Source organism: Vicugna pacos, chromosome 21 (genome assembly GCF_048564905.1).
Source record: "Vicugna pacos chromosome 21, VicPac4, whole genome shotgun sequence".
NCBI classification, from domain to species: Eukaryota; Metazoa; Chordata; class Mammalia; order Artiodactyla; family Camelidae; genus Vicugna; species Vicugna pacos.
Genome location: NC_133007.1, coordinates 19,545,323 through 19,556,741, shown reverse-complemented (window position 1 = coordinate 19,556,741; position 11,419 = coordinate 19,545,323). Strand labels below are relative to the sequence as shown.

General features: G+C 43.4%; 1 long non-coding RNA gene across 1 annotated transcript; it reads left to right on the top strand.

The window, feature by feature from the left end:
* The first annotated feature begins 221 nt into the window (after positions 1–221).
* On the top strand, positions 222–4,648 carry LOC140687996 (uncharacterized). Its single transcript, XR_012062637.1, has 4 exons — positions 222–290; positions 2,813–2,867; positions 3,897–3,986; positions 4,572–4,648. It is a non-coding gene; the product is annotated as an uncharacterized lncRNA (long non-coding RNA).
* The last annotated feature ends 6,771 nt before the right edge of the window (positions 4,649–11,419 follow it).

Genomic DNA, 11,419 nt, shown 5'->3' with positions numbered 1-11,419 from the left:
CATGATTTGAAAATTATAAATACCTGACACTGTCATTAAAACCCGGAAACTGTTTTATTTCGGGGGTGTGTGGGGCAGTAGACACGCATCTTTGCCCAGCTCTGAGTCTGTTCCATCTGTACACCTTTGTGGAGTGTGGCAGAGGGATAAGGGAATGTTTTAGTGCCCCACGTTCCTATCCATGACCACTGCATTGTCTAGAGCCCATCACATTCTAGGCTGTCAAAGGTTGCTGAATGCATGCACTCTCAGAAGGTTTCTTCTCATCACTCTTTCCTAGACACAACATGGTAAATGGAGTCTCTTTTTCCCTCCACTCTTCACTATAACATCAAGAAATAACAACTAAGCAAAGTGGATTCACCTAGCTGTTACACATTCTGTGTGTGTGTGGGTGGGTGGGTGGGTGTGTGAGTGTAGGTAAGGCAGAAATATTCCATGGCCTTAAGCCAACATCTATCTTAGATTTGTGTTGTGTCTTTGGCAACACTTAAATGTGTTTCCATCTATAGAAACAACAGAGATCACGTCTCTTGAATTTTTTTTTAATAACTAGATTTGAACTTGAAGAGGGACATTGAATAATTAACGCCTCATGTCATGAGTAGTTAGATTTAGTCTTAGATCTTTCGCTAGAAGGTCTGTCTCTCTTGATCCTTATAACAATGAAAAAAACAAAGACAAAACAAAAAAAATGATGTAGGCAATGGAGGACAATATAGGTTCCACAGAGGACAATCATATTAAATTCCCTAAATTTTCCCATTTAAGTGCATCTGCTATCACATCTGTCTGGGACACCATTACCTCATTCGTTGTTTAACAAAATCCTTTACATACGTCACCTTTTCCAAGAATCCAGATTTGACTCTACTGCATCTTGTCTCTTTCCTGAACTCTTGTTGTTATTTATTGTGCCTCTTTGATGAAGTTTATCATATACTGTCTAGGTTTACAGTATTTGGGGAACACACCCTATGGCCCATGGTTGATTGTAACTTTGAGGGGTAAACAGACATATTTCCCCAAAGAGAAAATGTTTTGCTCATTTTTCTATCCTCAATTTTGTACTTCACACTTTGGAACTGCTCGATTGAACTCTGCTGAATAAATTAATTAATGAAAGTGTAGAGATGCAAGTTCAGGTTGTGAATGAACACAGACAGGCTTCTTTCTGAGCCGATCAGTAAATTAGATAGAATGCTTAGCTGAGCATCAGGCAGAATGGAACCTGAGTATTACCTTGAGCAGTACCTGCTCAAGTTACGAGATGGACTTTCTATACTCCATTCTAGGGCTAAACTCTCCACTTGTGAGCTGTCTTCCCACCCTGCTTAAGGACATCTCTCCAGCAATTCTCCCTTTTCTTTCCTGCATCATCAAAATTATCTCTCTTTATCAGATGACTCCCATTCACATATAAACATGCCATAATTTCCTCCATTAAAAAAAAAAGGAAAAAAAATACCCAGAAATTCCTCTTGACTTTCTCCAGTCACTATCTTCTATCTGTGTTGCCCATTACAGTAAAACTTCTTGGAATTTTTGTCCCTACTCCCTACCATCAACATCCTGTGTTCATTTTGCACCTACTCCAGACAGCCTTTTGCCTCCCTTTCTTCACCAAAGTGATTTTGCTCAGATCACCCTGACCCCCCTGTTGTGAAGTCCACTGGTGCATTCCTAGTTGTCATCTATCTTTTCTATCAGCAGCATGTGGCATCCATCATCACCCTCCTTTCACTTGGCTTCCGGAGTGCTACACTTTCCTTGTTTACCTCTTAATTCACTGACAGGTCTTTGTCCTGTCCCTTTTGCTGACTCCTCTTTGTGGGTCTTTAAACTCTACAGTAACCCATGACATGATGCTCAGGTCTCTTCTCTTTTCCTTCTATCTCTGTTCACATCCTACATGAAGCCATCCAGCCTCATGACTTTAAATGCACTCTGTATACTGTGGGTTACCAAATGCACAACTCTAATACTGACCTCTCCTCTGTGTCCAGCTGCTTATCCAGCATTTAATCTTGGATGTTCTTGGGCATCCAAAACTTAACATGTCTCAATCCTCATGCCTGGTAATCCCTTCACACTTGTTTCCCCCAACCCCAAGCCGTTCATCTCATCTTAGTAATGGCAATTTCATTCTTACATTTTCTCAGTGTCATCACTGAATTTCCTCTTTTCATATTCCATAATCAATTCATCACCCAATACTACCAGCTCTACCTTCAAAGTATATCCAGATTTTAACCATTGCTCATCACTTCATCTCTACCCTTCTGGTTTAAGGTCCACCTTCTATAGCCCTCCTGCTTTCACTCTTGTCCCCCTATGCCCTATTCTCAAGCTAGCCACCAGGAGAATCCTTTTAAAAGCACAAATTGGATCGTACAACTCCTTTGGCAATGGCTTTCCATCTCAGAATAAAAGCTAAAGTTCTTATAACAGCCTACCAAATAGCCAGTTACACTGGCCTTTTAATGGTTTCTCCAGAAGGTCCGCCCAGTCCTGCCTCGGGGCCTTACACTTGCTGCTTCCTCTGCCTGGAATGCTCCTCTGCTGGGTTTCCCCACGGCCCACTCCCCCACTTCTGTCAAGTCTCTTTTCAAATGTCATCGTACTGAGGACATTATGTCTAACGGTCCTATTTAAAAGCATTTCTTATTCCTCTTTTTCTTTTCCCTTTTCTCCACTAACATATATCACTGACATACTGTATATTTTATATAGTCAATATTTACTGCCTGTTTGCCCATCACTAGGGACTAAATCTCATAAGAGTGACATTGTTTTGCCTTTCTTGTTTCAGTGCTGAATCCTTAGTGCCTACCTTCACTGTCTGCCACACAGATGATGCTCAATAGGTATTTGTTGTTCAATAAGTAAATCAATAATATTAACCAATGGCTGCAAACTTTGGCTCACATATCTTTCCTTAGGGATATGGGAAGCAGTGCTCATGAAGTGATATTTAAAAGTTGACAACGGATTGGGAGAGAAGAATTAAGAAAAAACTACAAAAAACAAAATATAATCAGCAGGTTCTAAAGTATATAAAGCATTGCAAAGTCTGTATAAAGACTATAAAGGGATGCAAAGAAGTCATTTTTCAAAACGTGGCATCTCACTTTTCACGGGTTTGCTCTTCTCTCAATATTGTGCCCCAATCATGGAAACCCATCCTCCATCTCAAAATGATACAATTCAGCCAGTGCGTGGGATTTGGGAATTACTATGGGGGGGGGGCAGGTTGATTTGTCTTCTTAAGAGAAAATGCTTAACACATTTAGACATTGGAGCAAATGGTACCTGCTTGTACATTATTTTAATCTTGAGCGCTCATGGGCTGTCCTTCTTGGCACCTTGGTTAATGATGTGATGGGTGGAGGAAATACGGACCCTGTTCTTGGTTGCCCTTACTGTAGGCTAATCCCGGCTAGGAAGCAGTGGAAGGTCTCAGAAGAAGCCGACTCAAGGTCTGTGGGTGTTTAGGTGGGTGAGACCAGAAAATGAGAGCATGATGGAGAGCAATGCTCATCAGGGAGAAGCAGTACCCTGAAGCCCCTTACTTTCCAAAGCCTTAGGGTTTCTGCCAAAATGCAGCATTTGTAGAGAACATAGGCAGCTCCACACCTAGAAAGACATGTGGTTCAAATTAGAGGAAAAAAAAAACTGTGGGGAAAGCTACTGGATGGAAGGCTGGAATGGTTTCTCTGGGGAGTGGTGAGCCCCTCTGTGTGTGCCAGTATCCATGCTGGCCTTCATTTATCAGAGTAAGTGCTCACAATGCCACATGGCTAGAGTTTTCTAACAGACAGTGCCAGGTGTTACCAATAAAGGTGGGCCCTTCTCTTTACACATCAGCATTGGCATAATATTTCCTATGTTTTCAGCTCTTATGGAGGCTCTGCTGACAGTTTGATGGACTAAGGATTCACTGTGTGTTTGATTATGTTTCAATCGTGGAAGCCCCAAACCAAAAGGTAGGTAGAGTGTTACTAAAAGCTGACTATCTGTCTTGGCCAAAAAATAGACTACTGGTGCCTCAGGTAGAATATCCCAAGAAAAATCGTTTCACATCAGAAAGGTCCCAGAGGCAGAGGTATAAAGCCCTATGGGTTGGCTGCCGGTCTTGTTTCAGGTTCAGAATATGTGAGATGTAGACCATACATTCTCTAGTGTAGATTAACGATGAGGGAGGGAAGACAGGGAGGATGCTGGGGAGGGGGGGTGGGGAAGACAGTGACAACCTCCAGTACAACAATCTGGACTGGGTCACCTCCAAGAACCCTTGGCACCTGTACATATCAGCTGTCATTGCAGTAATAATGATGAAATAACAAGAACCACTTATTTAGTGACTATGATTTGCTGGGCACTCTCTCTCTCTAGATATACACCCATAAATACATATTGACAATTTTTCCAAGAGCCCATGGGTCAGATAGGAGGAGCCCCTCCATTTGCCTCACAACCTTCATCGCCTTCTCTCGGTATTCCTCCCCTTTCCCCCACCACTAAAGTCCTCTTCAGATATTTTGAACGCCCTGCTTTCCCATCCCCACCAGGTCCTGGCTTTATCCTGGCTGAGCCCTTTGTGGTCAGAACTATGGAGCCATTACTTCTATCATCATCCAGAAGAGTGACAACAGGGAGTTCAAACCTTCAGATTCTTCTGTCCACTTTAGGATTGAGCTTGGAACTTTCAAGTCCTCAGAATGGAGCAGTTGTACAGTGAAAGTCAAAAGTCAAAAACAAATGCAAAAACTTCCTTTTGCTCATATGACTGTCTCTGGTGGCATAATTTCCTACCAGACATGAGAAGGGGAAAAAGGAGTGAGGGGGATAGATAATAGGTCTTGCTTTGAGCACGTTATTTGCTTTATTTTATTCATGAGAAACTAAATCTCTGAATAGTTATATTAAGCGCCAGACCTCATATGTAGGGGAAGCATGTTTTGAATTGGGATCTATTGCACTTCAAAGCTGAGGGAGCATATTCCATGCACTTTCTCTTGGCTTCTGTTTCCATTTCTCATCTCATAGGTCTTTAAAAATTCGGTTTAAGTGAACCAGCTATGACCCTCTTATTACCAGTTGTCTCTGCAGGTTCCAGATGCTTAAGTCATTGCTGAACAAATGTCGCGCGAGAGGAAAGGCAGCTCTGCATGTGGTGAGGGGAACCGTGCGTAGCACAGGGAGCCACAAGCCCACCTATTATGTGGGAGGAAGAGAAACGAGACCAACAAATTGAGAATGTGATGGAATCAGCTCTTTCTGGCTGGAGCTAGGTTAGGTTTTCTCAGCAGAGAACTTAAGCTCCATTTCATGATCCCCGGCACTGCTCCAGCGAAACGCAGTGGTTAGTCCATTACCTGGAGAAGACAGCAGACCTTGTGTCAGGTAAAGGGCACGGGCTTCCTCCTCCTCGCCTTTGCTGGGTGGCTGTCACTACAGGAGTGACCTTCTCACACCCACATTCTCTCCCTTCCAACTCTTCCCTTCACCTATATCTAAATCCCCCTGCCCTGGAGTGGGAATTGATGAAGGACTCAGACCTTTTGGGTAAAGATACCACATTCCACTTTTTAACTCCACCACTAACATTCAGTATGACCGTGAACTGAAGGAAACCTTTCTGTACCTCGCCATTCTAGAGAATGAGAGGAATTGGAGGCCAGTTTTGAGAGGATGCTGGGATCCACAGAAAAAATGCCCTTAAGCCTAAGGGCAATTGTGCGTCAATTCTGTTCTTTTCTTTGGGAACAGATCCTGTTCTTTATCCCCATTCTCCCCTTAACTTGTCTTTTAGTGAAGGAAGTTGTCATGACAAGGATACAGAATGAAACTTCCAGGTCAGCTATTTGGACAACTAACAGCTGATACAAAGGCACAATTTATCAGTCACTTGGCTTGCCTCGTGTCTGTAAAGACACGACACAAAGCAAAGATACAAGACCAACCAGGATGCCTGAGAATTGTCAGGAGACAGAGGAGGAGGAGGAAGTGAGTTCTTGCAGCAAAAAAGAAACTAGCTACTGAGGAACTCAAATGAGAAAGTGGTATCTGGCTGGTGGTGTGGATAACACGTGGGCTGCTTTTGTATTCACAGCTTTTTGTAACAAACTCCATGTTTATTTATATTTACTATCCAAGATCTATTGTGCTGATCAAGACAGTGAGTCAAAGTAAGAGTTTTAAAGGCTTCGAGGTTAAATTTCTTTACCTCATAAAACACCAAGTCAGAAAATAGAATGGATGGAAGAAAATAGACTTAATAAAGGAGGGCTGGAATACTGGGAGGAAATTTGGAGGGAAATTTGAGAGACAAAAATTAGAGCGTGGATAACAATAGCAGAATAGGTTGCCGTAGATAGCAGCCCTGTCTGATGCAAAAAAGAGAAAAAATGAGTGAAGAGAATCTTCAGGATGCTGGTTGAGAAGCACACAGGGTAATTGTCCCTGTGGGGCTTCTTTAAGAGTCTTAAGACCATTGCTTTTCAAGGTCCTTTTAATATTATTGTTTTTATGTGGCACTGTGTGAAGATTGGCATGAAGGAGTTAACTTTAGTTGGTGATCTACAATTAATAATTTCATGTGTGGTAGATGGTTCGTGTATTCAAAACCACAAATCCTTTTGGTTTCATTACCATGCATCTAGTTTTTTAGAAAAAATATCAAATATGTATATTTTTAAACTTTTTGTTTCAAAGTGCTCCTTGTAAGTCTTCACAATAGCGATTTTATTAAGTTAGTTGCTTTATAAAACCTCTCAGATGTCATAATTGTTAACATAATCCATCAAATTGTAGTTAAAGGCAACAGTTTGCTAAGCCCATTTTATAAGGGAAGGGAAATGCCCACACCGGGTAAAGTCATCCACTACAGCCTCGCAGAACAAGAGAGAGACTGTTCTCCACACACTTCAACCAGCAAATAAAAGAGATACAGAGTTTCTATCCCCCATCTGAAGTGCTCCATCAGTAGAAATATTCTGATAGGTGAAAACTCAACAGTCAAGGCATAGTGACACTCAGGAGATTCCACAACTGGTAATACAAGACTCTTTGACCTTCTTCAGCCTCAAAGTTGGGGTGTTTTTGTTATTTAATTTTTAAGTATCAAGCTCATGTCTTTCAGCAGCAATATTTTCACTCTGAAGCAGAAATAAGTAGTCTTCTTCATCATGTGATTTGTTTAAATCCTCAAACTCATTTTTTTTCCTAGTTTTCTTTTTTTTTGTGTGTGTGTGCTCTTTTTTTCCCCCTTAATGGAGGCACTGGGGATTGAACCCAGCACCTCGTGCATGCCAAACACCGGGTCTACTACTAAGCGATCCCCCCACCCTCCCTTCAAACTCAATTTTAATTAGGTTCACATCACATGTCCTTTTTGAAAACTGCTTTTCTTGGCAACTTGTGAAGTAGTTTAAGGAGGTATGGCTAAGGCAGTAAATTCTACACAATTTTTGATCATCTTGCACCCATTTTTCCCCCAGTTTAGTGATGCTGCTGCTATGGAATCAGATAGCAACATTGACAACATCATTAGAATTTATTTTTAAACTGTGACTTAGTGGCACTGAGCTTTGAGATTTTAACTCCTTTGCAGCAAGATCCAATGCTCTCATTCTTATAGCTTCACTTATATAAGATCTGACAGAGTTCGGTAGGTACTCTGTGAGAATTGATCCACATGTGGTTGTAGTTTTGATGTATTGGTAGGAAAAAGTGAGCCGCACATCCTTCTGTTCCGCCATCTTGAAGCCCCTCCCACCCAATTCCCTCACTGTCACGCCGGCACCTCATTGTCATGGAGTTAAACAGCCAGCACAAGCAGTCCTGCCCCATACTGCCCTTCTGGTTGCAGCACTTGGCAGAACTGAAAGGAAAGAAAGTTGTGTCACACATGGAAAGGACTGGGGAAAACACAAGAAGACACCAGGAGAAGATTAAAATGTCACACAAGGGCTTCAGAGTCCTGGCAGAGACCTCCACTGCATCATCATGGTGGTACGCCAGGCTGGCTTTATTCCCGCTCCAGGAACCACATCTTGTGTCTTTCTTCTCCTCTTGCTTCTTTTGCCTTTGCAAAGCATAGTCAGTGAATTGGTAAGCTTTTTCAAGTCATCAGTTTCCAAAGAAAAACATAACTCTATCAAAGGATTCCAAAAACTTGCATAAGATAGTGACTTTTAATATTGTGTAATCTTATCTTTCAGTAACTCTTCAAAACCCATGAAGTCATCTCTTTGGAAATAGGCTCAGAGCATTGATTCTATAAGCTCTATTATTAACACCAAACATTTCTTTGGTTAATTTGAGGCCTGACTCTTCCTGTAACTTCTTTAGCCCAGACCTGGTTTATCTGCTAATTGTTCTCTTGTGTTAGAATTTTAGGTTCTTCGAAACCCTTTATTTTTTCCTGTTACTGTTCTTTATTTTTGATTTCTCTCTCTCTCTCTCTTTTCTGAAACCTTTATTTATGGTTTTACTTTTCTTTCTTTCCTTTCACATCATCAATCTCATCCCATTTATCTTGACCACCATAGCCCTACCTTCCCAGCTGTCCCCACCAGTGTGCTGCTGGCCCCCACCATCCACATAGGGCTCCACACAAAGCTTGTCTGGATCCAGATTGGAGGTTCCAACTACCCCTTCCAACTCAGGATGCCAATGGCAAGCCCAGGTTGTTACCTGTACTTCTGACGTACTGGCTATAAATCAGGGGTTTCCATGGCTCTCTCCTTGGGTTCAATTAACTTGTTAGAGTGGCTTACAGAGTTCAGGAAACCTGTTTACTCACTAAAATTATCAGTTTATTACAAAGGATATTAAAGAATATAAATCAACAGACAGATGAAGAGTTCCATAGGATGAGGTCCAGAAGGAAGGGGCTTCCTTCCATCCTTCCCTGTGGAGTTTGGGGCTAAGCCTGGTGACATGTGGAAATGTTCTGGTTCCTCAACCTGGAAGCTCTCCACACCTGGAACTTTTGGGTTTTTATAGCGACTTCATTACATAGGCACAATTGATTAAAGCATTGGCCAATGGCTACTGAGCTCAGTCTTCCACCAAGGTTGGGGTGGGTGGGTGGGGTAGATAGAATGGTTCTGAAGGTCCCAACCCTCTAATCACACAAGACTTGCACCAGTAGTCCCCATCCTTAGGTGCAGCCCAAAAGTCACCCCATTAATATCACAAAGGACAGCTTCAGCTCTCAACATTTAGAAAACTGCAAGGAGGTAAGGAGCTCTGTGCCAGAAATGAGGATAAAGACCGAATATACACTTCTTATTATAAATATATACCCCATCACATGCTGAGACTGCAGAGGGTCTTGGCCAGCCAGGCCTATCAGCACCCATACCGACGGCAGGCCATGCTTGGAGCAGTCACGCAGCAAAGCAGCTGGTTGAAAAGCAAGCAGGAAAGATAAGTCTGGAGTCTGCAATATGTCTAATGTCACAGGGGAGCAGGCACTTGGCAGAGTTCTGAGGGACATAAATCCCAACAGAGAAGAAGGAAAGGTAGTTAAAAGGATAGTCGGGAACAGAAGGGGGCTTGGGCAATAGAACGTTCCCAGTGCCAGTATCAGAAGGCCTCCTACTGAAGCGGAAACCCATCCCAGAGCCTGAGGATCCCAGGGTCCCTGGAACCCGATGATAGGATGAGTGAGGGGGTGGTTCATCTGAACTCCCATCAGCAAGCATTTGTGAATTCTTCCCTGATTTAGGACCGCACTTAGGACTTCTGTGTAACAAAATGACTGCCGTATGATCCGTGTTCTTGAAGAGGTTATAATGGAGGAGGAGAACCAGAAACCCTATAAGAATTAAGTCAGACTTTGATCAATGTTGAAACGAAAGTGACACATATGGCAAAGAACCATGTGATAATAAAGGAATGTGTCATTCCTTTGGGAAGTACAGACTCCTGCTTGACAAGTAAAGATCAAATGACTATTCTTTCCCAATAGTCATGGCTCTGGCAGAATCCTCCCCAACCCCCCCCCTTTTATTTTAAAGGCCAAGACTTAAGAAAATGCAGTATTTACTGAATGAGAAAAGAATTGCAGTTCCTTCCCCAAAGCAGCTACCTCTACCTCCACACACACACACACACACACACACGAGACACAGGTGTCCCTCTTAATCTAGGCACATGATGGGGGGAAAGAGCAGCAGATGGAGGGCAAAGAATAAATGCCCTAGAGTCTGACCACGATCCGGCAGAGGCACACGCCTGGGAGACAGAGACCAACCAGGTCGAGGGGTCCAAGCGACCGAGGACCATGTGTGCTGCCGCTGACCGCACGCCTGTAACATGTGCGGCGACCACCCTTCTTGGTTTAGAGCGGAATGCCTCCTTTGAAAACGGGAAGAAGGGTGAGGAAGGGCCTGACAACAGTCTGCTCTCCTACTTGGAAGATCTGTGGGTTCCTGAAGCTAAGAGGGAATTAAAAATGCAAATTAGACGACAGAGTCATTTATCTCAAGCTGTGAGGAGTGCAACTCTGGGCGAAAATGTGGAGAAAGTGTCCTCCGCTGAAAAAGAAAGCCTGGGCAGTGCATCCCCAGTGCGAGGCTGAACGAAGGGGCGAAGCAGATGGCCCTGTGTTTAACGCCCTTACAAGGAGGTCTAGGTTTCCAGGAAGCTGATAGGGGCGAGGGGTGGGAGGTGGGGCAGGCAGCAAATGACTGTAATTCCGACCCCCACTTGGAGGTGTTTAGACCAGTGATTGGTGGCTGTGACCGGAACCTCCCTGATAAGGAAGAGGGGAGTCCCTGGGACTTGGCGCTCTGAATATGTATGGCCCAGATTTCTTTGTGTGGCTGATATCTGGCTGGATATTTATTCTTCTAGATTACACATTCTGACTCTGAGGAACAAAGGGCTGGCAAGAGCGGCTCTCTGGTGCTTAATAATTTGAAGGAATTTACATTTCAATGCAGCCTTGTGCTACATTTCTCACACAACCTCTCCCCCCTACTCCCTTCTTGCCTTTCCCTCCCCCTAATTTCTCCTGATGGAAAGAACGGACCTCTCTCCCGGTCTGGGGAAAGGAGGTGGGGAGATGGGGAGAAGGAGAGAAGCATAGAGACATCATGGGAGGGAGGAGATTTATTGAGATTCCACTTAGAATTTATTCCCTCAGAATCCTATTTATTTTATTTATGTTTATAAATCATACATTACCAAGTACAATGAAATCTCCTAAAACCCCAGAAGCTTACTCGATGTTCTTTGTGATTTGACAGAGGAAACAGGGAGAAAGTGAGTAAGAAGTGGAGGCGTGGGAGGGGCTGGGGGCTGGACGGGGTGGCTCTGGGGAAAGCCTTTCCCAAGGAATAGCCCGAGTCTGTTTGGCCTGCTCTGCGAGGGAGTGTGATCCAAACAGCCTCCTCTGTGCTTC